The sequence below is a fragment of the Neopelma chrysocephalum genome, unplaced genomic scaffold (assembly GCF_003984885.1).
Source record: "Neopelma chrysocephalum unplaced genomic scaffold, ASM398488v2 Primary Assembly neopelma1_43, whole genome shotgun sequence".
Taxonomy (NCBI): domain Eukaryota; kingdom Metazoa; phylum Chordata; class Aves; order Passeriformes; family Pipridae; genus Neopelma; species Neopelma chrysocephalum.
In genome coordinates, this window is record NW_020897702.1 from 10,182,538 (window position 1) to 10,204,534 (window position 21,997).

Consider the following 21,997-nt stretch of genomic DNA (forward strand, 5'->3'; position numbering starts at 1 on the left):
ACTGCTCTATCTCTCCCCTCCTCAGCTGGGTGGGGTAGAGAAAATATAACAAAACACTCCTGGGTTGAGATAAACACAGGGAGGGAGCACTCCTCAATTACTGTCACAGGCTAAACAGATTCATCTTGGGGAAATTAGCTTATTACCAATCAAATAAGCATAGGGTAATGAGAAGTAAAACCAAATCTTTAAACATCTTTTCCACAGCCTTCCCTTCTTCCTGGGCCTTAACCTGATTTTCTGTACCTCCTCCCCCTGTGCAGTGCAGGGGAATGGGGGCTGTGGTCAATTCATCACATGCTGTCTCTGCTACTCCTTCCTCCTCAGGGGGAGGACTCCACAGTCTTCCCCCTGCCCCAGCATGGGCTCCCTCCCACAAGAGATAGTCCTCCATGAATTTTTCTAGCATGAGTCCTTCCCACAGGCTACAGTTCTTCATGAACTGCTCCTGTATGGGTCCCTTCCACGGGGTCCAGTCCTTTAGGAACAGGCTGCTGTAGTGTGGGTCCCCTTCAGGGTCCTGCCAGCAAATCTGTTCCAGAGTGGGCTCCCTTCTGCATGGAGCCACAGGTCCTGCTAGGAGCCTGCTCCAGTGTGGGCTTCCCACGGGGTCACAGCCTCCTTAAGGTGCTTCTATCTGCTCTGTTTTGGAGTTCCTCCACAGGCTCCAGTTGAATCTCTGCTTTATCTTGTGCCTCCATGGGCTGCAGGGGCACATCTGCCTCACCACAGGCTGCAGGGGAATCTCTGCTCCAGTGCCTGCAGCACCTGCTGCTCATCCTCCTTCATTGACCTTGGTGTCTTTAGGGCTTTTTATCTCACATGTTGTGCCTCCTCTCTCTGGTAGCTTTTTCCCGTTTCTAAATAACATTATCCCAGAATTACTACCGCTGTTGCCAATGGACACGGCGTTGGCAGTGGCAGGTCCGTGTCGGAGCCGGCTGGCATTGGCTCTGTCAGATGTGAGGGAAGCTTCTGGCAGCTTCTCACTGTAGCACCTCCTGCTACCAAGACCTTGCCATGGAAATCTAATACACTGAATTGAAGTGAGACATTTTTAGCTCCCTGATACATATCAAGCAAATTGATACTAAAAATAGCTTTCTGTGATTTGGAGAAATTGCTTATCTTTTCCTTTTAAAATACGAGAGAAGCAGAATTCAGGAGGTTTGTCAGGATTTTCTAGTGCGTAGAGCATTGACCAAGATAGTGGGGTAACATGGATTTTATGATTGCTGTATCCTGGGGTGACCAATTTTCTAGATAACTATTCTCACTGCCAAACAAGGTGGGTAGGAACAAGGGGCATCATAGCCAGCTCTGCAAGAGGCAGTGACCAGAAAGACCAGACCAGGACAGAGAGAACCTTCCTACGGTCTTCTCTGTAAGAAGTATCTGGCCTGGAAGGAGCAAATGTGGAATCTGGCTCCTGTTTCGACAGGTAGTTGAGCTGCTGCTTGATTCCAGTACTTCTGTCGTCATGTTTTACTCCGACTGTATGACTTATCCATTAGGATAATGGTTTGTATGTTACATTGGACACCTTCAGAATTACACCCCAGGAGCATTAAAGGTTACGGGGAAAAATATATAGATAAACTTGAACCATTTTTGAATCCTGAATTGTTTCAGAAATTTGAACACTTCTCCAAATGTTAATAGTGCAGTATATAAGCAATTATTTTCTAACAGCTATTCAGCCTCCCAGGGAAATGATGCATCCTTTGGTTATAGAAAACCTCTTGGAAAATACTGAATGATGAAATTAAGTATCATGATAAATCATTGAAAATACAGTTTCATCATAAAATTTAGAGAAAATTACAGTTTTATACATCAGTTTTATAGCTTGTTTTTTAAATAATGAAAATGCAGTCATTTTCTGGTAATTTGAATTTAAATGTCGTATCTTCAAATACTAATCTGCAATCTCTTAAACCTCAATTGCTTGACTCACCAACATAGGATCCTGACAGCAAAGCCTAAGGGCAAGATTTCAACCATGTAAATGTTACTGAAGATAGGACATACAAATAAACTCAGTTCTCTGCTAGAGAGAGAGATTTGTAGTCCTGCTTAAAATACGGGCCTGTGATTTTAAGTAGTGAGTGACTTTTCCAGACTGGGAAGAGGTTTAAGACAAGGGGGAAACCACACCTGTTGAAGGAAGAGGCAAGTATTTGGAGAAAAAAAAGGAGAGGAGTGAAGATCAAACATCTGGTAAGAGGAGAGGCAGGTGAAACTGGTGATAGAGAAGTATCCCATTTTCATTTTAAGCTGCTTTATTGAGGTTTTGTCTGGTGCACTGATGTCAGACCTCGTGGCTCTGTGACCCCCATGGGAATTTATGAACAGAGAAGGTGAGTGGCCTGAGGTCCAGCATGCAGCTTCACAGCTGCTGCCAAAGGCAGCAGTTCGCAGACTCCATGTGTGCCATCTGATTTCTGGTCCTGCAGTGGGAACACGTGCTGGGACCTTTGTAAATGCCATTATGTCCGCTACTCTATGAAGAGGTTTCTAGCCTGTAATTTTAGAACCAGAAGACTAAATAACAAAGGTAAAAAAAAAGCTGCCTCAGAGAGTTTCTCACTGTCTGTTATTAACCATGGGTCCCACCAATTTGTGCCTGGCTAAGACATTAATGAAGAGAAGCAGTGTGCATCCACGTGTTTTCACAATGCAGTTTGGAGACAGGCTGGCTAATGCTTAACAGTGTTCTACAGAGAGCCAGAGGAGATCATAGGGTAAGGTTGTAAATGTGGTCCCCAAGAACAGCCCAGGATGAACAGCAGCCATACTCCCAACAGGACACAGCTGACAAAGCACAGTAGGATTCAAAGGCAACTTCTTTCTCTTGAGTAAGTAGTCTTGTTATTTCTAGGACATTTTGAGCAACTTGCATTGTGTGTAAAGAGATGCTGCAAGCAGTGTGTACACAAGGTATAAAATAATTTATTAAGATAAATTATTAAATTATCATTAAGACAAATAAGAGATGGTTAGGATTTCATAAGCTCTCAGACTAAGCATTAGTATTGTCATCACCTCAAGGTGTCTTTACTATTCAGGGAGGCATCAGCCAGGAGAGTAAGGGTTTCTGAAATCCCCCTTGCAAGTGGGAACAGAAGCTAGCATCTCATATTTCTTCACCTTTCCACAGAACTGTTGATGCAGTTGCCACAAAAAAGCATCAGCGATATCAGCTGCCTCTCTGGCTCATCCTCCCCCAGAAGCTCCCCTCAGAAAGGCATGGAGTTCTCCAAGGAGACAAAGTCAGACCTAGGGCTGATATTTGACAAACACAAAAATACCCTCAAAAATTCTACTCCATGTCAATCAGGAGCCTCGACAGAAGTGCTAGATGGGAGAAGAGGGAGGAGGAAAGACTGATTTTTCTCCATTGTTGCTGAAATCAATTAGCGAATTTAAGCTAGAGAGTGTCCAAAAATGCTACTACATGCAATGATGTTTTGCATCAAGGATTCAGAATGCTTGTAGCTGGTATTAGGACTATAGAAAGATTTTAATCCAGGTTTGTTTGGTTTTTTTTAAACTAAAGAGAAAATAAAATAAAAAATATTGCATTTTATAATAAATGCCCACCCTTTGTTTTCAGATAATCAACTTGTTTGAAGATGCTTGCTCCAAGCAAATAGGAAGAGGCAAGGAAGAACGCCTTTCATAAGGACTTGGAGCAACTTATAGTACTTCATCTTTTCCTCTCATTCTTTTTTTTTTTATTTTTTAGTCAATTTGTATCAAAACGATTTTTTCAAACCACTAGCTATGCCACCAGTGCTTTTGGCTTGGTATCACCAGGCGTTCTAGCAGTGACACAATGATCTAGCCATTTGCCACTCATGCAGCATCCAATGGGATTCAGGAAGGGCAATGGGGCTTAGGTAGCTCATTTTTCCTTCCTGGTCTTGTAAAGCAAAGTCTCCTGATGCTAGGTCATACTTACTATGCCAATGAATGCAACAGTTCTCAGCCATCACAAAACATACTAGAAAAAAAAATAGGTCCACTGAGACAAGACCAGAAGAAGCCCTTTTCAGATACTGCACATAATCCTTTTAAACTTGACCTACTTTAGAGGACATTTCCATCCTCTCCTTTTACAGATTATTAAGAGTACCATTGTTATTTTCTGTTCCAGTTTTATTGTTTTTAATTTCCCTGCTTCACACTATCAGTAGTTTTATTCTATACATTAGCGGACTGTGAAATACCTTGTCTTGCTACTTCCATATTTTCTAATTGCAACACTCCATCATTAGTCAACGGGTTCATAATGTGGAAGGCAAAGCTGCTATTTCATTTCATGCTATATAATACAATGCTTTTGGTTCAGTAATTACATTGTGCCAGACTCGTGATCAATCCTGAGATAGCTCACTTGTGATGGATAGCCCCATCACAGAGTGTGTAAGAGTTAAAGGAAGAAGCAAATTTTTAATTTTGTTCCTCTGTCAATCTAGCTACTTGGATACTACTTTTGAGACTAATATTTATCTCACTGAGATAGGTAGAGATTACACAAATGAGAACTTAAAAGAGAGAATTGAAGTTTGAAAAGCATTTCCTAAAGTTTTAGTTTGGAAAACAAGAAAGATATAAATTAGACATTGTTCCACGGAAAGCTATTGTGTGTTAATCTGTTAATGGATTGCAAATCTTTTAGTCACCTCTTTAATGTACTGGAGAAAACCATTACCTGCTTCTTATAACTATTCTAAGGGTTATGTGAAATGACATGATGATCTTACTTACTATTACTGCTTGGTACTAGGCCTGTAAAAAAAAATTTCCAAAGGTTTTCAGCTCAGTCATAGAAGTGTTTGGAGTCAAACAATTTTCTGAGGTGGCGGCCAATTTTCAAACACTCATAGGATATAGGTAGTGCCTTTTCCTAACAAGGGAGGAATTGCAAGTGTGGGGTGCAAGAGTGCAACATGGGTCACAAGGACAGCCAGGACAGCCACGCCAAGTGAGTAAGAGTGGAGAGTGCTATAGCCTTTAGGGACCAGGGACATCCTAGTGCCCTGAGGTTACAGCAGAGGAAAGCTTGATCCTAGTGGGGCATGTTTACACTTTTCTGAGAAGGATCTGCTAGGACCCAATTTCAGGGACAGAATTTCTGGCCAGACAGGCTATTGCTTTGGTTCAGTAAAGCAATGTTCATATTCTCGCATATTTTATAGAATTGCATTCTATGAGGGCAAAACCTATTCCAGGGTTTTGAACATAAATAGAAAATATTCCTATTTATGTTATAAAATTCCCTTGTCTTCATTGCTCTTTGACTTTTGCTCAGGGCCACATCTCAGATTTTCCCATCTGACTTCCTATCTGCCGTCCTTTTTGTATATCATCCTTCCTCCAAGGACTAGCAGTGAGACCCCAGTAGTCAGAAATAAGAGTTAAAAACACTTCAGAAACCCACTCTCCAGTACCCTGAGGGGGGTTTGGTCATCTCACCAAAGCAAGAGGAGGCAAATGTGTCTGAAAAATCTGTCAAGGTCATTTTGTATCCAAAACTTTGGGAAAGGTCTGAGGTTCAGCATTTAGTCAGAGGTAGTTCAAGGACAGAGGCCAACAGGAGGACTAGACTAGTAAAGCAGGTAGTACACGCTGCTGTAACAATAGATATTAAAACAGCTGAAAGGAGTTAACTATGATACTTAAAAAATAGAGAGAGAAGGAATTGGGGAAACTAGGCATCAGACAGAGAATTCTGGGTGGACAGAGGCTGCCTGCCTGGCTCCACTGCCTCTTCCCCTTCCTCAGCAGGAAACAATACAGCATTACTTTGGGTTTTCCATTAGAGCAGTTCCCTCCAGCATCCCCTACATGGCAGATGAGCAAAACTGACATGCAAGGCCAGCTGTAATAATAAAAGAACAACACAAAAGCGACAGATCTGGAATTGGAGAACAGAGATAGAGTCAGTAAGTGAATACCAGGGACATGGGTGAAAGCCCAGAATGATGGCAGCTACAAAACTCAGTAGCACCTCACCTCTTTTGTCTCTCCAGGACCAATATACTTTTCTATCGATTCAGGTATTCAACTGACTTTTAAATGGAACCTTCACTACTATTTTATACACATGCTAATACTAACACAAAGATCTTTTGGTTGAAAGACTTCAGGTTGCTTACATGCAGAGCAAACTGCTCCACCCAAGAGGATTTAGGAGAAATGCTATGAAGACAGATTGATCGATCAGTCACTTCGCTTCTGGTATGTATGTTTTTGCACTATTGCATCAAAATAGCCATTAAAAAGGGAAAAATACAGCAGAAAAAGTGGGGCAATCGAATATACAAAGGTGAAGAAATCAATTGTTAATTTTACCATGCCTAGGTTCAGATACACTGGACAAGAACGACTCTTTAGCCCACTGATGCCTTGAGCACTTGCAGAACAGGGCTGCTTGGTGATCCCTCCCTGAGGAACATGCCACAGGATTTCTAGAGAGAACCTGAGAGCCTAGGAGGTGAAACCAAGATGGTGGCTGAGGGCAGCACAGACCTATGGGGAGTATGAGGGTCTGGTAACCCTGGCATCCCAGGGGCCAATCTGTGCCGAGTCTGAGCAGCTGGGGGAGGAGAAGAGGTTCAGCATCCCACTGAGCTGTGACTGTCAACTTCCAAGTGCCTAAAATCTTAAAGAATTGCACAAAAGACAGAAAGGAATAAAATCCATAGGTAAGTGTTATTATTCTTTCATATTGCTTTTAGCAGAGAAAAAAAATCTCAGACCTAAAGGCAGGAGACAATAATGGACCAATCTAATGAAAACACTAAAAAAAAATAAATCTGGTTTTGGTTTTTACTGTATGGGTGCTGCTTTTCAAGACCTTCACAGGGTGTGGGCAAGGGTACAGTTGCTTTTAGACATGCAGATCTCCCTGCAGATATCTTCCAGAGCAGTGGCACATCATCCGCTCTAGGGCTGGTGGCTGGTGCAATAATGCACTAAGAGCAGACTAAATCACTCAGAGCAGGCTATAGCTAAAAGAACTAGCACTGTTTCTCTTACAATTTGGGACTGGAGAGACCTTTTGGCTCAGAAACATAGAGAAAAAAGTGTGGGCTAATTCAAAATGGTATCCAGGGAAGCTCTTACTCTTAAAGGACAAGCTAAGGGTTATCGTCAACCTCTGAGCTGTCTCACAATGAAGAAACAGCATTTCTGTCAAGTCAAATATGCATTGTCACATACTTTTCTAAGAACTGATTTATAGCTGACCTTATATATATGATGTAGGTAATCTAATTTTTTTTGTCGTAGATCATCCTGATAACAAAATATTTTCTGGAATCAGTTCTTTCAGAGGCAGAAATGAACACAAATACTTGCCCTACTTAATTTTTATCACAAAAGGACCCTTCCTCTGAATCAAAGGGCATGTGCCAGCTCCTCCTCCTTCCTGGAGCCTGCCAGTTTCCCTTCCTTCAAATTGTTTTCCCATCTGCAGTGTTTATAATAATTGCAATGTTTCTGCAAGAAGAGGACAAGGCTGTTTATTTAGGAGGCTGTACTCCAAAGCTTGTCAGTTTAGCTGGACTGTTTGCCAGAAAAGAAAATTCAGCCTATTAGAAGATGCCAACTTTTATTCAGGATGAGCAAATTCATTCAGAAAATAAGTCCCTTGTGCCCTCTTCACACTGCCTCTTTTGATATATGAACATTGTTAAGTCTGAGTAGTTAATATATTTATTCTTTTTGTAGAACAGAGTTATTTCCTGTAGAAAAAAAGTCTTTTGGAAAAGAAATTGATCTCTGTGAGCTACAGTTCAGAGCTTTTCATCCAAGAGTTCAGAAAGAGGTTAGGGGACAAACAAAAACAGTGCAAGTGGAGCAGACTTTGAAAAACCTCCTCCTGAACCAGTTCTGACACTGCCAAAGGGAGTGGAGCAACCTCCAGACATGATCTGCCACCATCCCTTGGGGTCAGCAGAACCCTCTGCATGGCACTGATGGTGTCAGGGGCCGTGGCCCTTCTCCTGGGAAGCAGTGTTGCCTGCATCAAAGGAAGCTCAACAGTGTCTCTATTGCCCTTCAGCTGATGGACACCTGAACAGCAACGTGTCTGTGTGTGTGTGTGCACGTGTGCATAGAACCCAAAGGAGGTTTAGGAGAATAAAGGTTCTGATGGAGATGGACCCCATGGTCCCTAGGATAAGAGCTGCATCTCAGCCCATGGGGGATGCAGTTGAACACTTGTCACATGTACGGGTGTGCACCTACCGAGGTGCATGCTACAAATCTGACACACATGACTTTTTGGGTTGGGCGATATTCATCAGGGGGAGGGAAGGAGGTTGTTGTTTTCCCTAATTAGTCTTGTCCAGTGTGACACAAGTGGTCCAGGTCCTGTGGCAGGGCATTTCCCATCTGCTGCACAGCCTCCCCAACATCACTGTGCTTCTGTAAGTGGAACTAGAGAAGAAAAGTGTGGAGAGCAAGGACAGTTGGAGAATTCATAGATACTCTCAGGAAGAGACCAAATTAACAACACTACTAACTCCTACGGAAAGGACATCATGGGCACTGATTCAAAGTCTCCTAAGGAAAAAAAATAGCACCTCTTTGAGACAGAAAAAAAGAAAGGAAGAAGCAAGTTCTATTGTTAAGAAGTGACAGTACTGGGTTATTTAAACTGATTGTATGATACTGAGACAAATGGATTTTAGTCTGAAATCATTCCTCCAAAATTAAGGTGAACTTTTGTGGTGTGACTTTCAGACAATCAGTGGTGCACCCAAGGAAAAGGAAATTACAGAACTGGAAGGGTGGGATGGAGCTGCTCAGGTTAGTTGCTCAGGTTAGTTGCATAGAATATTTCTTGTCAAAGGCCTGGGCTATGGGACTCTGCGGAGATGAGTGTCTGAGAAGAGTGAGCAGGTCCAGATTATGTATATATGTATTTACCATTCATGTTTCTAATGGCATTGTTTAGAGTTAATTTTAATTTGATAGCTAAATATGTATATCAGAAATCAAACAGATACAAATGGGGAACTTTGAGACTATATTTTCAGGTGAACCTGTATCTTCCCATCAAGCTTCTTTTCTGTCAGTGTCTTTGATTTTTTCTAATGTAAATTTCACACTGATCTTATTGATCCTGCATTTTCGTTGGAGATATTTTTTCTAGACTTATCTCTGCTTCTTTCTCATATTCAATCAACCTGGAGTTCAAGCAGAAATTTTAAATTCTTTTTTAAACCAGTGTAGTAACACAAGGAGTAGAACTAAGTGTCCTGTTTAGATTTCCCAAACCTCAGGTACAATGGCTGCCTGGACAATTTTTGTCCAATATACAGATTTATTTTTTTTTATGCTAGAGAAGGAAGGGAAATAATAGGGGCAGAACAAAGGGAGGAAAAATGGTAGGAACTTGTTTTAAACAGGTATTAAATGAAATTTGAACAAGGTATTTGTGAGAACTAAAACCAAATGCCTCCGAAGATTTTAGATTTAGCATTTTTAGCTTGTTCATTATTGACATTGGACCTCCAATGGTACTACTGTCAATCTTTGCAACCCTGAGAGATGCTGTTTCATAGGTGATGGGGATCTTCAGGGACAAACAGGTTTGCAAAAGTCAAGGATATTTATGTCAGCAGCAGAAAGAAACACTCAAATCAATTCTCAGCACACACCCTTTCAGTGGCTTCCTATACATCAGCACCCAAGTTTGACAACATCACCAAACTTGCCCAAGAGGGTTACAAATGGACAGACAGCTTTGTCACCAAACTACCAGGCAGTTATTTCCAGAAGCACAAATGAGGATGGAAAGACTGAAGGAGAATAATAACAAATGTAATTTTCTCTGTAAATAAAGGCCAATGTCAAGACTTATTGGTGTGGTCTGGGGGCAGCCTGCTAGTGCCTGGGCAACATTTTTCCCAGGGTTATATGAGAAATTTTAGTTTCAAAGAAAGGCTGTTTGGTAAGTTTTAGGAGTTCTCATGTATTTGACAAAAAAACCAAACCCAAACCCAACCCACTAATCCCTTATGTACTATGCTTCTAGTGTATAGAAAGCACAGCAGCCAAAAAACTTTTTATCCTTTACTTTGTGTTTGTATATGTGTGGGTATATAGGAAATCATTAAAAAAAAAATCAAATTAAGAAACACATCACCAATTATCAAATATACATAAATTAATCTTTTCTACTTGAAATACCAATTTAGAGGACATATTCACCTACTCATCACATTTCCCACTGAAATTAACAGAACAAGGTTGTAGGCCCACGAGGAGTAGGCAGGGAAAAAGCCACCACATGTTCACTGCAGCATGTGATAATAACTCACTGCCGAGTGTGGTTGGGCTCTCATCCCACCTTGTCCTCTCTCCAACAGTCTGTGGCTGCCCTGGGATTTGGGCAGTTGTGTTGCTCCAGGATCAGCTCTGGGGGGAAAACCTCTCCTAGGGGTCCCAGGTGCGAATTCAGCTTCATCCTTCTCTTCCCTGAGTGTCCATCCAAGACTGGTGGCTGTGGTGGAGTCTGGGAGGTGCCCTCATTGACAGCTTTCTGAGGGAAAGGTAGCAGCAGATGGGGGCATCTTTTCATTTGGATTGCTGCTGGGACAGCAAGCGTGCCACGTTCTCAAAGAGAGAAGCAGGCAGATCCACAGCTGAATACAGGCAAGGCAGAGTTTTCTCCGTTCAAGTGCACACATCTTGAATGGGTCTCACAGAGCTGCAGTGAGGTTTCCTTACTTCCTGCCAAACTGGTCTCAGCTTGACAAAGCTTTTAAGAGTATAAAATACGGCTGACTAAAGCGTTGTGCTGACACAGCCCAAGGACACATGTATCGAGTGGCTCCAGATCAAAAAAAACCTTTCTGTACAAAAAGATATTTAAATAATAGGTCAATTTATATTATCTGAGATAACATGTTATGACAACATAGCTTGATTAAGGTCTAGAAATATCTGTATAGGAGATTTCAGAGGGTAGAGTGTTCTACTACGTGAAGGCAAAACAACAGAATTGAATTCCTGCATGCAGAAAAAAGCTGTGTTTAACCTTGTAAAAAGCCATGTATTACCCCTGAAAGCTTGTAACAAAACACCAAGGGATCTAGATTTTCTTTCACTCAACATCTTTAAGTCAGTTCTAAGTGGCGTTTGAAGCCCAGCACCAGCACCAGCACAGGAGGTGCCCTCCGATGAGATTCTTCTAATTTTCCCTTCTCAGTGGTAGACCTGTGAGTCTCTGAAAAGAGCAAGGGATTGTCCAAACTGTCTGTGCTGATAAATGATCACAGTCTTGAGTGCCTCAAGAAGATAAACACCCAAGGTGGTAGGTGGGTATTGTGAGATGGGGCTCAGCATGCACCACACAAAAATTAGCTTGTGAAACAAAATGACCAGCCCACACAGCCCCCAGTGTGGGTGTACCTATTACCATCAGTGTTTTCTCTGTTGTCTTTATATGGTATAAATTATATTGTATGCTGGTAAATGCTCCTTGTCTCCTTGCAATCCTGCCATTATGTTATCTTTTTCCAAAATAAACACCAGAAATCAGCAACCCCTTGGGCTTTATGGTTTAGTGGTGGACTTGGCAGGGTTATATTTACAGTTGGACTCACCGATCTTAAAGGTCTTTGCCAACCTAAGTGATTCTATGATTCACTTAAAACAGTTTGCATTTATTCTGCTACAAATGATTAATCCCATCAGCAAGGATAACAACCCCAGCACTGCATTTATCACACATCTCCTTTTCTCTGCAGGGACTTGGCTATAGCTGCTCTCCCCATTCCTTTGGCTCTGTGTTTTTCCTTAAAGCTCTAATTTTAGAGATGAAAGTATCTCTCTTTCCTGTATATAGGGAACTGTGTGCCTATAAACACCAGGAGTCCAGACAACACTACATGGATCTTGCAAAATGAGGAGTCTTATAGTAGAAGAGATTTGGAAAATATGTGGTACCTGTCATGAAAGGAGCAGATAGAGCAAAGAAGCTGTGAGGAAGCAGGGCATTATAAAGAGGAAGTGTTTAATATATGGTCTCATCTTTTTGATAATATACTTTTACCAGATATGAATAATCCTTGGTGAAGAATGCCAGTTCCCCATTGGGATGGACAAATAAGAATCAGTGGGTGTGCAGTTGATTGTTAAATTTTGTGTATGACCAGCACCTTAAATCACATCCTCCACATCATCTCCCAGAACACACTGCTGTGCCACATGATTAGCATGAACCTCCTCCTCAGCAACCTCTTCCTTCTGTCGGAGGAAACTTGTTGCTTCCTTCATCTTTCTGACTCGTCGCTGCCACATAGGTCACAAAGGGTTTGAAAGTCAGAAAACTGCACTTAGGGAATGTACTTTTATAATGACCCCAAAGTCTCATGTCAGCCAATCATGCTGCCTTTTTCTCTTTGATTCACTATGTAAGAGCTGCTTGGCCACAAAACAACTGTTTCTATCTCATTCTAGGTTGTCTAGTCCAGGAGCAATACTGTTTCATGTTGCAGAGCCAGTGACAGGAAGGAAACAGTCCTCCACTGAAAAATATGTTCAGAATAGCATTTAAGTTGAGCAAGATGCTCAAGGCTATGGCAAGTTTCTGTACCAAGCCCCACTCAGAGATAGGACATCCCACCTCTGTGTTAGATCAGGTTGCTCAGGACTGTGTCCCAGAACTTTTAATTACCCCTGAGAATGGGGGCTCCACAGTACCTCTGAGCCTGTCTCCATGTTTAACCAACCTTTCTGTAAAGATTTTGTTTACAAATATGTAACTTGGATTTCTGTTGTTGCTACTTCTCTCCACTGCGTCTTGTCCTTTCAGTGTCTGTATGTCCCCTTCAAGCCTTTGTATGCAGCTCTTGACTTGGTGTTTCCAGAGATTCTCTCTCTTTCCTTGGAGCAGTCTTCCTCCATTGGATTTGCTCTAATATGTTTGGATTTCTGCTTGACAACTAGGAACAGCTCAGCACAAAAGATTTAGCCTTTCTATGTCTCATTCCAAGGTCTTGTCCAAGTACTGTCCATTTTTGTGAGTACTGCCAAAGTTCTTTGTTTCTATTTCATTTGCACATTTTCTGCTGGACATTAATGGTAGATGGAACTGTGGAGTTTGGCATTTTTCCTTTTATTTTTTTTTTTTTATGGGCTGACACTAGTCTTCGCTTTGACTGAAATGTTGCTCAGCAGCATGTGCTGATTCTCTATAAAAATTTCAATAGCATAGTTGGAAAATGTACAAGTCTTTTTCTTTCCTTTTCTTTCCTGTGACAAAGAACATAAGAAAGGCTGCTTTAGAAAGGGAAATTCTTTTGTCCTAACATCATTTTACTGAATAAATATTTTTTTAAAGTTAATTTTGGCATTTATCCAAGAGCACTAACTAAATTACAGAAGATAAAGTTTTCTGATTGATGACTTCATACTTAACCAGGAAAGCAAAAAATGGTTATTCTGCCCAGAAGTTACTTCTGTTTTCCAGCTACTGGGAAACCCTTCAGATATATCAGCTTTACTAAACTGTGGTGTTTATCCCTTATTACAAGCTTAATGTGTGGGTATAAATCTTATTTTCCTAATGGATATTAAAGTAAATGGGCCTGAGGAAGTACTGTTGAAATATTTATCTTTCAGTTGTAGATTTGGTCAGAGGGAAGTTAGGATATTTGGCCTTTTATACCCAGAAAACTTTAGATTTGCAAAGCTTCATCTGTCTTTTTTCTTCAAAGGCAAGCTCATAAACAAAGCAACTGTTCCCAAACTGTCACTGTGTTGTCAGTCAGTTCCACAAAGTCACCATGTCACTTCTATCACTATAACAACCCAACATCATCTGTTGCTAATGCCACAAAAACATTAAATTACCATAATTTTGAAAATAACTCTGAAGTGACAATTTTAAATGCAGCCTTTCTGCAATGTTTTGCAGAAAATCACCATTTTAATAAGAAAACCTTTGAATGAAGTATTATTGTACTAAATATTAATAGCATTCCAGCTTGCAATTTTTCATAATAAACAATTTTTCTCAATATTAAAATGTACTTTTTCCTTTGTTTCTCCATTATTATTTTCTATATTGTATGAAATGTTGAAAAGTTTTACATGAAGCTAACATATTGGATAAATAGTATAGAAAAACTGAATGCAATTTAAGATGGACAAATGTAAACCTGTATGTTTAAGTAGGAGTAATCCACTTCAGGAATGCAGAATGAAGTCTGAATAGCTTTACTGAAAAAATTCAGGAAGAAAATGCACCAACATGCTCCTATTCCTGCAGATAAAACAAATATAAAATTTAGGGATTCTGTCTGCAATGAACCTGAAAAGAAATCCTTGTGCTTTAATTGTGATAACTCATCTGTCTTGAGTTGGAGCAAGATTTTGGTATGGGACTTCAAGATGGACATGATTCAGTTGGGAAGAGTCCTGGGAACACCACTGTATGCAGTCTGAGGTTTAGAAGTTAGTCTGAAGTTAGCTGTCATGAAGGACTGGAGATACTATATTGCCTTGAAAGGGTGGGCTGAGTTGTGACGGGATCACAACCTTTATCATCTTGGCACAAAGAAGAGCTCCAAGAGTGGAAGAAATCCCAGTGGGTGGGAGAAAGCCTTAGGGTTTGATGTAGGGACAGGGAAGGAAATTCATGACCAAGTGGCAAGCCAGGCTTTGACAGAAGGAGCTCTTACAGGAAAATGCTGGAGACCAGAGCTCTAGTGGGGCTTGAAATATGGAAAGAGAATGAAGAGGGTGTATGGGGCAGCAGGAGAGCCGTAAGGGAGGAGAGGCAGCCAAAGACCAACAAGTAGAGCAGGTACACAACTCGCCCATTCGAATTTCCATTTCCATCAATCCCTTCCCTCCTCCCTAGCTATAGCCCATTGATGCCTGACAGGGCAGAATTCTAATCTAGAATCTCACAGACAGGGAAAAGGGCCAAGGTGGCCCAGCAGGGAGGAAAGAGAAAAATGGATGGGACCAGAAACAGGACCTGAAGCAAAGCACCCGGGAAAAGGGCTTTCTGCTCCACTGATTTGCTGATCCACAAGTGGCCAGATGAGCATCCCATAAAGTGACTTGTCTGTAGATTGTAGATTGACTGTTACTGAGACTCATAACACAATGAGACAGTATGCCTGGTTTGGGTGAACTTCACTCTCACTATTCTGGTGGAAAATGAAAAGCCTCTGTTGCCTGTGGGAATAAAATCTCCAGAGACCTTTTTTCAGGTTAACCACAAATTGCTAATGCTGTTTGACCACACACAGTCCCCAAGAGCTTCAGTGGCCTTCAGAAAACAACACGATTACAACAATGCTGAGTGGAAGCATCAGCCAATTTCCTCTTTGGGTCAGGACTCCTATGATTTATCTGTAGAAACATGCCACAGAATTTGACCTAAGTAGAAAGAATGGGTTCATGCTTGTCAGTTCTTTTTTCCTAGGTTAATTTAATGCCACAGTGACTCCTGGTTTTCAGTTCCTAACAGAGGATATGGTAATCAGGTGGACAGGTCTGAATGCATGGGAAAGTAGATCAGCATAATGGACCAAATCCTATCAGCTGTACTTGTTAATGGCTTAGATGTCTTACAGCCTTCTTTCATGCTGCCATGACGAAATAACATGACAGGAGAAGGATGCAGCATGTGCATTTCCACATCAGCTTCTTGCCTTCTTAGCACTGAGGAACCTGCCTGAAAGCAGTGACCTTAACTGCACTCTCTCGCCTGAAATGGATTTTGTTTGATGGGGAGAAAGAGGAGACAGGTTGGAAGTTGTGCCCATGTGTTTAAGAAAGAAACCTCCCCTTCTGTTCAAGAGCTCTACAGGAGCTTCAGACTCAACTGCATCATGCTTGCCACTTCAAAGCCCTCAGCGACTGATCACACACTTGCAAAATATCAAACCTAACTTAATCTGACACAGTTATCAGTGTAACTCAACCTATCTGACAGCCTCCTTCCTCAGGGTTGTTACAGCTTCCTTGTACTCAGAAATGTCTCTGGAAAAACAGCAGGCATTTCTTTCTAATATTATTCAAAGTCATAATTGCTTGTTTTAAAAGGAAGCACTTTTGTACATTTTCTTTGGGAATGATGCAATTCAGTGTTTCATACAGTGACTTTGTTTTGTTGCTTTGTATTAGAGTGAGTTTTAATATTCCCTAAATTAAAAAGTGAACTGATATCTAGCCTTTATATAAATGATGTCATTTTCATGTATTTTCAATTAGTTTGTTACCATCTTAGGTCTGATCCATGGAATAGTTCCAGTGATGAGGATGGAAACCATTCTGCCTCTGGCTGGTCTTTCTTCTGTAGACATTCCACTTGGTGTGAATAATTAAGCATTAATAGACTAATATGAATATGGCAATTTCTATATTACCAATAGTTAGTTAACTCACTTGAGCTGTAGGAGATGCAGGTTCAAGTTCAAGCTGTGGTGCAAATGTGCCTACTTAAATGCACAGAGAGTTTCCTCGTACCTGCAGAGGTCCTCAGGCTGCACTGACCTACCTTCAGCCCTCTTGATCCAAAGTGCCATGCCTGAGGTTTGCTGAAGATACATTTATCAACAGGGAAATATGTTCCCACCTTCTCTCACCTCTCCTTTGAGAATTCAGATTTCAGAGCATCCAGCTGCTGTTGTAACCAGGGTTCCCACCAGCTCACCGGTGGCTTATATTAATTAAATGGTAATTTTAATAAAACATGTGCCCACCAACATAATATTTTGGAGCTGAGGAAACGCAGTCATCTCTAGGGGCTGGTGTTACCTAAATAGCAGCTATGAGAGCAGTATGGAGTCCATAGTTGTGTGTTTACACATAGAGTGGCAAACAATCAACCTCTAGGCATCAGGTACTCTGTAGCTGAAGGTCATAAACATACAGTTTGGAAGAGATGGTAGCAACTTCTTTCTTGTCTCCCTGTCTCACTGATGCTGTGACCATACTAGTCTCACTCCATTTCACTATGTGATGGCTGGACTTAGGTCATCATGAGTAGGAGTCATCTGGCCAAAAGTAGGCATCTGCAAATGTCAACATTTCAATGAGTCATTCTAGGTTGTCTTCAACAAAACTCAGAAAAGATTGTTAGGACATGACTATCCCACCCACAAATAGTTGTCTAAAATCAGTTATACATACTGCATCCTCCAAGTTCCTAGATAGTTAAATTAGAAATGTTTAAAGTCAAGGAGTATCACCCCAAATATCATCAGATGTTCTCAGAATGCTATTGCATTTACTATAAGCTTTCTGGCAGTTATTTCTTAATCTTTGTGATGGAGCTTTTAATAGATGAATTTTTTATGGAATATTGATTCTGTCCTTTAGCCAAAAAAAGCATTTTTTTTCTTATAGTTGTTTTAGAAGTATCAGGGAAATTACAGCAATTCACAGTATTGTAGGTAGCCAGAAAATAACAGTGTTCCTTTTACAATACAGGCAAAACATTAAATTTTTCAGTCTTGCAGTCTGCTCACCAAAGAATAGAAAGTATCTCATATATCTTGGCACTGCAGAAGAAGGGAAGACACCACCTCTGTTATATTTTTATGGACTCGATGACTACTGTAATGTGTAGAAAGACTCTTTTAATAGAACTACTGGATTTAAACTGCTGAAGCCTTGTGCCTTCCAAATTCTCCACAATTTCTACACAGTTAGACCAAAATGGGTTTAAAATCTCACAAGATCAGATCTTTCCATCCACACTAGTGGTTGTATTTTTACATCCATTATGCATGGATTTAAACAATTAGTGTCAGGCATAAGGCTAGGTAGAATCAGGGCCTTAGCACTGGAACCCTTACAGGAATAGCTAAAATATACAATAACTTGAAAAGTAATATGATTATTTTTCAAGGACTTAACAAAATGTATAACTTATCTTAAAGCACTTTAAAGTCCACTTGAACAGTTTAGCCTTGTTGAAGGTCTTTTGACCTAGTAGAGATATATCACTTAAAAAGACATTCAGGGTATGGCCTTTAAAACTTTTTAATGTTTGGTGCTAATGAAAGGTGATGGAGCTAGGGGCATGAATCCTCGTTTTAGCCATAATGAAAGGGTGACAACAGTGCACACTCCTCTGAAGTGTGATGATAGCGTGCCTTAGCCTCCTAACTGACCAGTCCACTTACACTGAGCTCAGCTACACAAATTTCATTTAAGTAAGCAGCTTGGGATATGTGTTGCTACTTTTGAATATACTCTCAATGCAGAACAACCACAAAAACTTTAGGAAAATTTTGTCTTCAGGAAGAAATTGAGGGTGGTCAGAACTTTTGAAGAGGTTGGCCAGAGATGTTATGCAATTTCAACACTGGAGATGCTAAAATTTTGATAGACTAACACTGAGAAACCTCTCAAACATTGAAATTGCATTCAACTTCAAAGCTCAATCTACTTTAAATGGAGGTTTGAAGGAGATGACCTCCAGAAATCCCTTCCAATCTAAATTATTCCATGTTTCCTATTTACTAGTTTCAGCTTGTCTGACCTTACATTCAATGCAATTGTTAGGAAATCAATAAGTTATTTGGGATCTGTGACACTCCTCTCATTTAGAAAAGGAAGTGGCTCTAAATTTCTATTTAGAATTCCACTGGTGACTTCTTACCCTTAGACATTGCAGCTGAAGTTAAACTTGCTGTTGCATACCAATTACACATTTTGTTGTAATCGTGTTAATTAATCCATGTTTACAACAAATCTCTGCAGCTTCTTGCCGGCTGCCCTTCTTTTCTTGCTTTTGGCATTGGTGTGGTAGGTAAATTCTGCAGGTTGAGAGCTTTAGGAGTGCCCTTCTGATGTAATTTTCTAGTCATGGATGAAGGTCTACTTATACTTTGAATATTAAAGAATATTTGCTCTTCATTTGGACATCCTCTCAGGGCAGAAGGCAGTACAGAATAACTAAGGAACAGAAGTGAACAGGTACCACTCTCCTCCTTCACCATATGCAATGATTACAACCAGTTGTATAAAGTTGTACTCCTTTCTCCAGGCTCTGTTCTCAATTGCACTGAGGCAAATTCAATTCAGAACATGTACATTCAGCTCCCAGGATAGTCTCTAGGTGAAATTCAGCAATAACAATTGGTGGTATAAAACTAATTTTGCACGAGAGCTCCTCAAACAACCCAGCAAGTCCGTACTGATTTTAACTTTAATAGGTGTTTAATAGAATACACAACCAGCGTGGGAGGGCTGAATGAGTAGAACAAAAAAACTACTAATATAACAGTGAATGTCAAAACAGGTTAGTCTTACAGTGTGATTCACACCAGCTCAGACAACACTTATTTTGCAGATGAGTCTAATATTGTTGTGAGTTTCAATGTTAATAATTGCTTTTGATTATGATGTCTCAGAGCTTTTTTTTTAATTTTTATAGATTTTAGAAGTAGATGTGTAGTGCATGTAGATTTTAATGCAGCTGTATTATATCCCTTACCCTGTAGCATAATGTTTACCCATACCCAACCCTACTATCCCATTTCATATCAATCCCTCTAAAATTCCATTAGCGTGTTTAGTCTTTTCAAGGTAGAATTGTAGAAAAACACCTTAAGGCCTCGACCAGAAGATATCACACAGACATAGCAACCTTCGAGCCCAGAACTTTGGAGGAACTCCAAGAACTGTACGTGCTGCAAAGAAGAAGATGAGGAAGAAGGCCCCCAGACCCAATTTCTGAAGGGGCATATTGGGGGGCAGAACAGGGTAGAACCAGGGGTGGACAAACTGGGATTGGATGGACCTTATTATAAAATCATAGAACCACTAACTGAGGGCGGGTGCGTGGTACGTATTCCTCTAGGCCTACAGACTCATTAAAGGACCTGCTCTCTTTATCTTATCTCATACACTAAATTGGCCTGGAGTCTTTTCTCCATGGTCTTTTAGGCAACATTTACATTGACACTGAAATTATTTTAGAACACACAAATACAGGTATTATCCAGTTTATCATTAAGATAGATAAATGAAGAGATCTATAGGAAAATGATGTGACTAAGGTCTTTTCATACTCCATGGACATCTAGTCGATGGAGGCTTGAAAACAACTCAGCTGATCAGACTAGGGGACACAATTCAGTTACTCTCCCACAGGTACTTGGTACCATTTGAGATGCCTTAGGCCATCTGAAACATCTGCCCAGGGCTTTTAGATCTAACACAGGATTCTTTCCCTTCACCAGGCTGAACAATCCCGACTGTCTCAGCCTGTCTTCACACGAGAGGTGTTCCAGCCCTGGGATCAATTTAGTGGCTCTCCCCTGGACTTGCTCTAACAAGTCCACACCTTTCCCATGCTGAGAACTCCAGAGCTAGATGCGGCACTCCAGGTGGGCTCTCACAAGAGCGGACTGGAGAGGCAGAATCACCTCCCTTGACCTGCTGGCCATGGTACTTTTGGTGCAGCCCAGGATGTTGGGATGCAAGTGCATATGACTGAGACGCATTAAGCTTCTCATCCATCAGCATTCCCAAGTCCCCAGGGCTGCTCTCTATGGTCACAGCAGTCATGCAACATCTACCCTCTTGGAATAAGACCATAGAGTAAGTTACTGTGGAGACAGCAAACCAATACCCTGATATTGCTTTCTCAACCATCTAAACTGTAAACTGTAGTCAGCTCCCTCTGCTATAACATTTTCCCATCTAGTTTCCTTTTTTCTTGTCTTTTTTTTTTTTTTTAATGTGTCTAATTATGACAGGCATCAGCAAAGTTGGAGTCTCCTCTTCACTTCATCTGACCAAGTTTTCTTTTGAGTAAAGCATTCCCTTGGCAAGGAAAAGGCTTGGAAGTTCCATGCTGTAGCTGCTGGCCCCATGCCCCTGGGTCACACCACTCCATGGACATGGTTCTCAGTGGCTGCATTGCTCATGCTGCTAAGTTCTGAATCCTTCTTGGTGGGGATCCTCAGTTGTTACTGGCAATGGACAAGTCATCTCAAAGGACTTGGGTGCCTCATTGCCATGTGGAAACCTGACTTAGGAAATTAATAATGAGCTCTATGGAGTGATATTCCTAACAGCAGTAATGGGCTGTTTACTGAAGGGGAAAAATAAATATAATCTGTTCAAGAGACAGGGGAGCATATAAGAGGATTAACACTGGAAGACAGTAAAATATCCCAGGACAGCCCTGCTCAAGTCCTGGACAGGGAAAGGATGAAGACAATCTCCTGGAAAAACAGACAGACACAGTAAAACAAAATAGACAGTATTCTTCATATTCAGTCTCTCAATCTGTTCAGCCTCTAATATGGTACTTTATGAAAAATTGAGGCAAACACTTTCTTTTTCTTAAAAAAACCCAACCACCAAAACCAAAAAAACTCAAACCCAAAACCAACTCACCCAGAAGCTGTTTTTTAAATTTAGCTGTAAAAGAAGTCTAAGAGGGGGCTTCCAGGTTTACTCAAACAAGAGATCATCCAGACAACTCACCTATCAGTCAAAGAAACAGAAAACAGTTCACGGTAACTCATGAATGTGCTAAACATGCTAGTAAAACACAGATATAAACTAGGTTTAGTGACAGTGATTCACTGTAGTGTTACACGTCTTTTTCTCTAAGACCCTGGCACACATTTTAGTCATTGTGCCTTAGGGGTAAATGTCATCTTATTTTCACGTTTGCCTGCACTGTCAAGCTCTGTATAAGAACTGGTCGCCAACAGCCTATATTAAGGTTAGTGGAAGTATCTAGGCTCTTGCTGCTGTGATTAACAGTGTGATGTTGTAAGGTCTATTTTAAGATGAAGCCATTCACTATCATTGGTTATTTCTCCCCAGCAACTATAAAGGGTCTCTAGTATTTTAAGCAAGAAGTTTGTATTTATATTGTTGATATCTCAACTGAAACTAAGGCCTGCTTTTCTACTTTGTAGCTGTCTGTATCACACAGAGGGAGTATCACCTCAGTAGTGCCTTTGGTCATCCTTTGTGGCAG

General features: G+C 40.9%; 1 long non-coding RNA gene across 1 annotated transcript; it reads right to left on the reverse strand.

Moving 5' to 3' along the window:
* Positions 1-372: 372 nt before the first annotated feature.
* On the reverse strand, positions 373-16,274 carry LOC113964906. The gene is made up of 3 exons (XR_003533339.1): positions 16,263-16,274; positions 10,750-10,752; positions 373-494 (listed from the first exon to the last, which is right to left on the reverse strand). It is a non-coding gene; the product is annotated as an uncharacterized LOC113964906 (long non-coding RNA).
* Between the last annotated feature and the right edge of the window lie 5,723 nt (positions 16,275-21,997).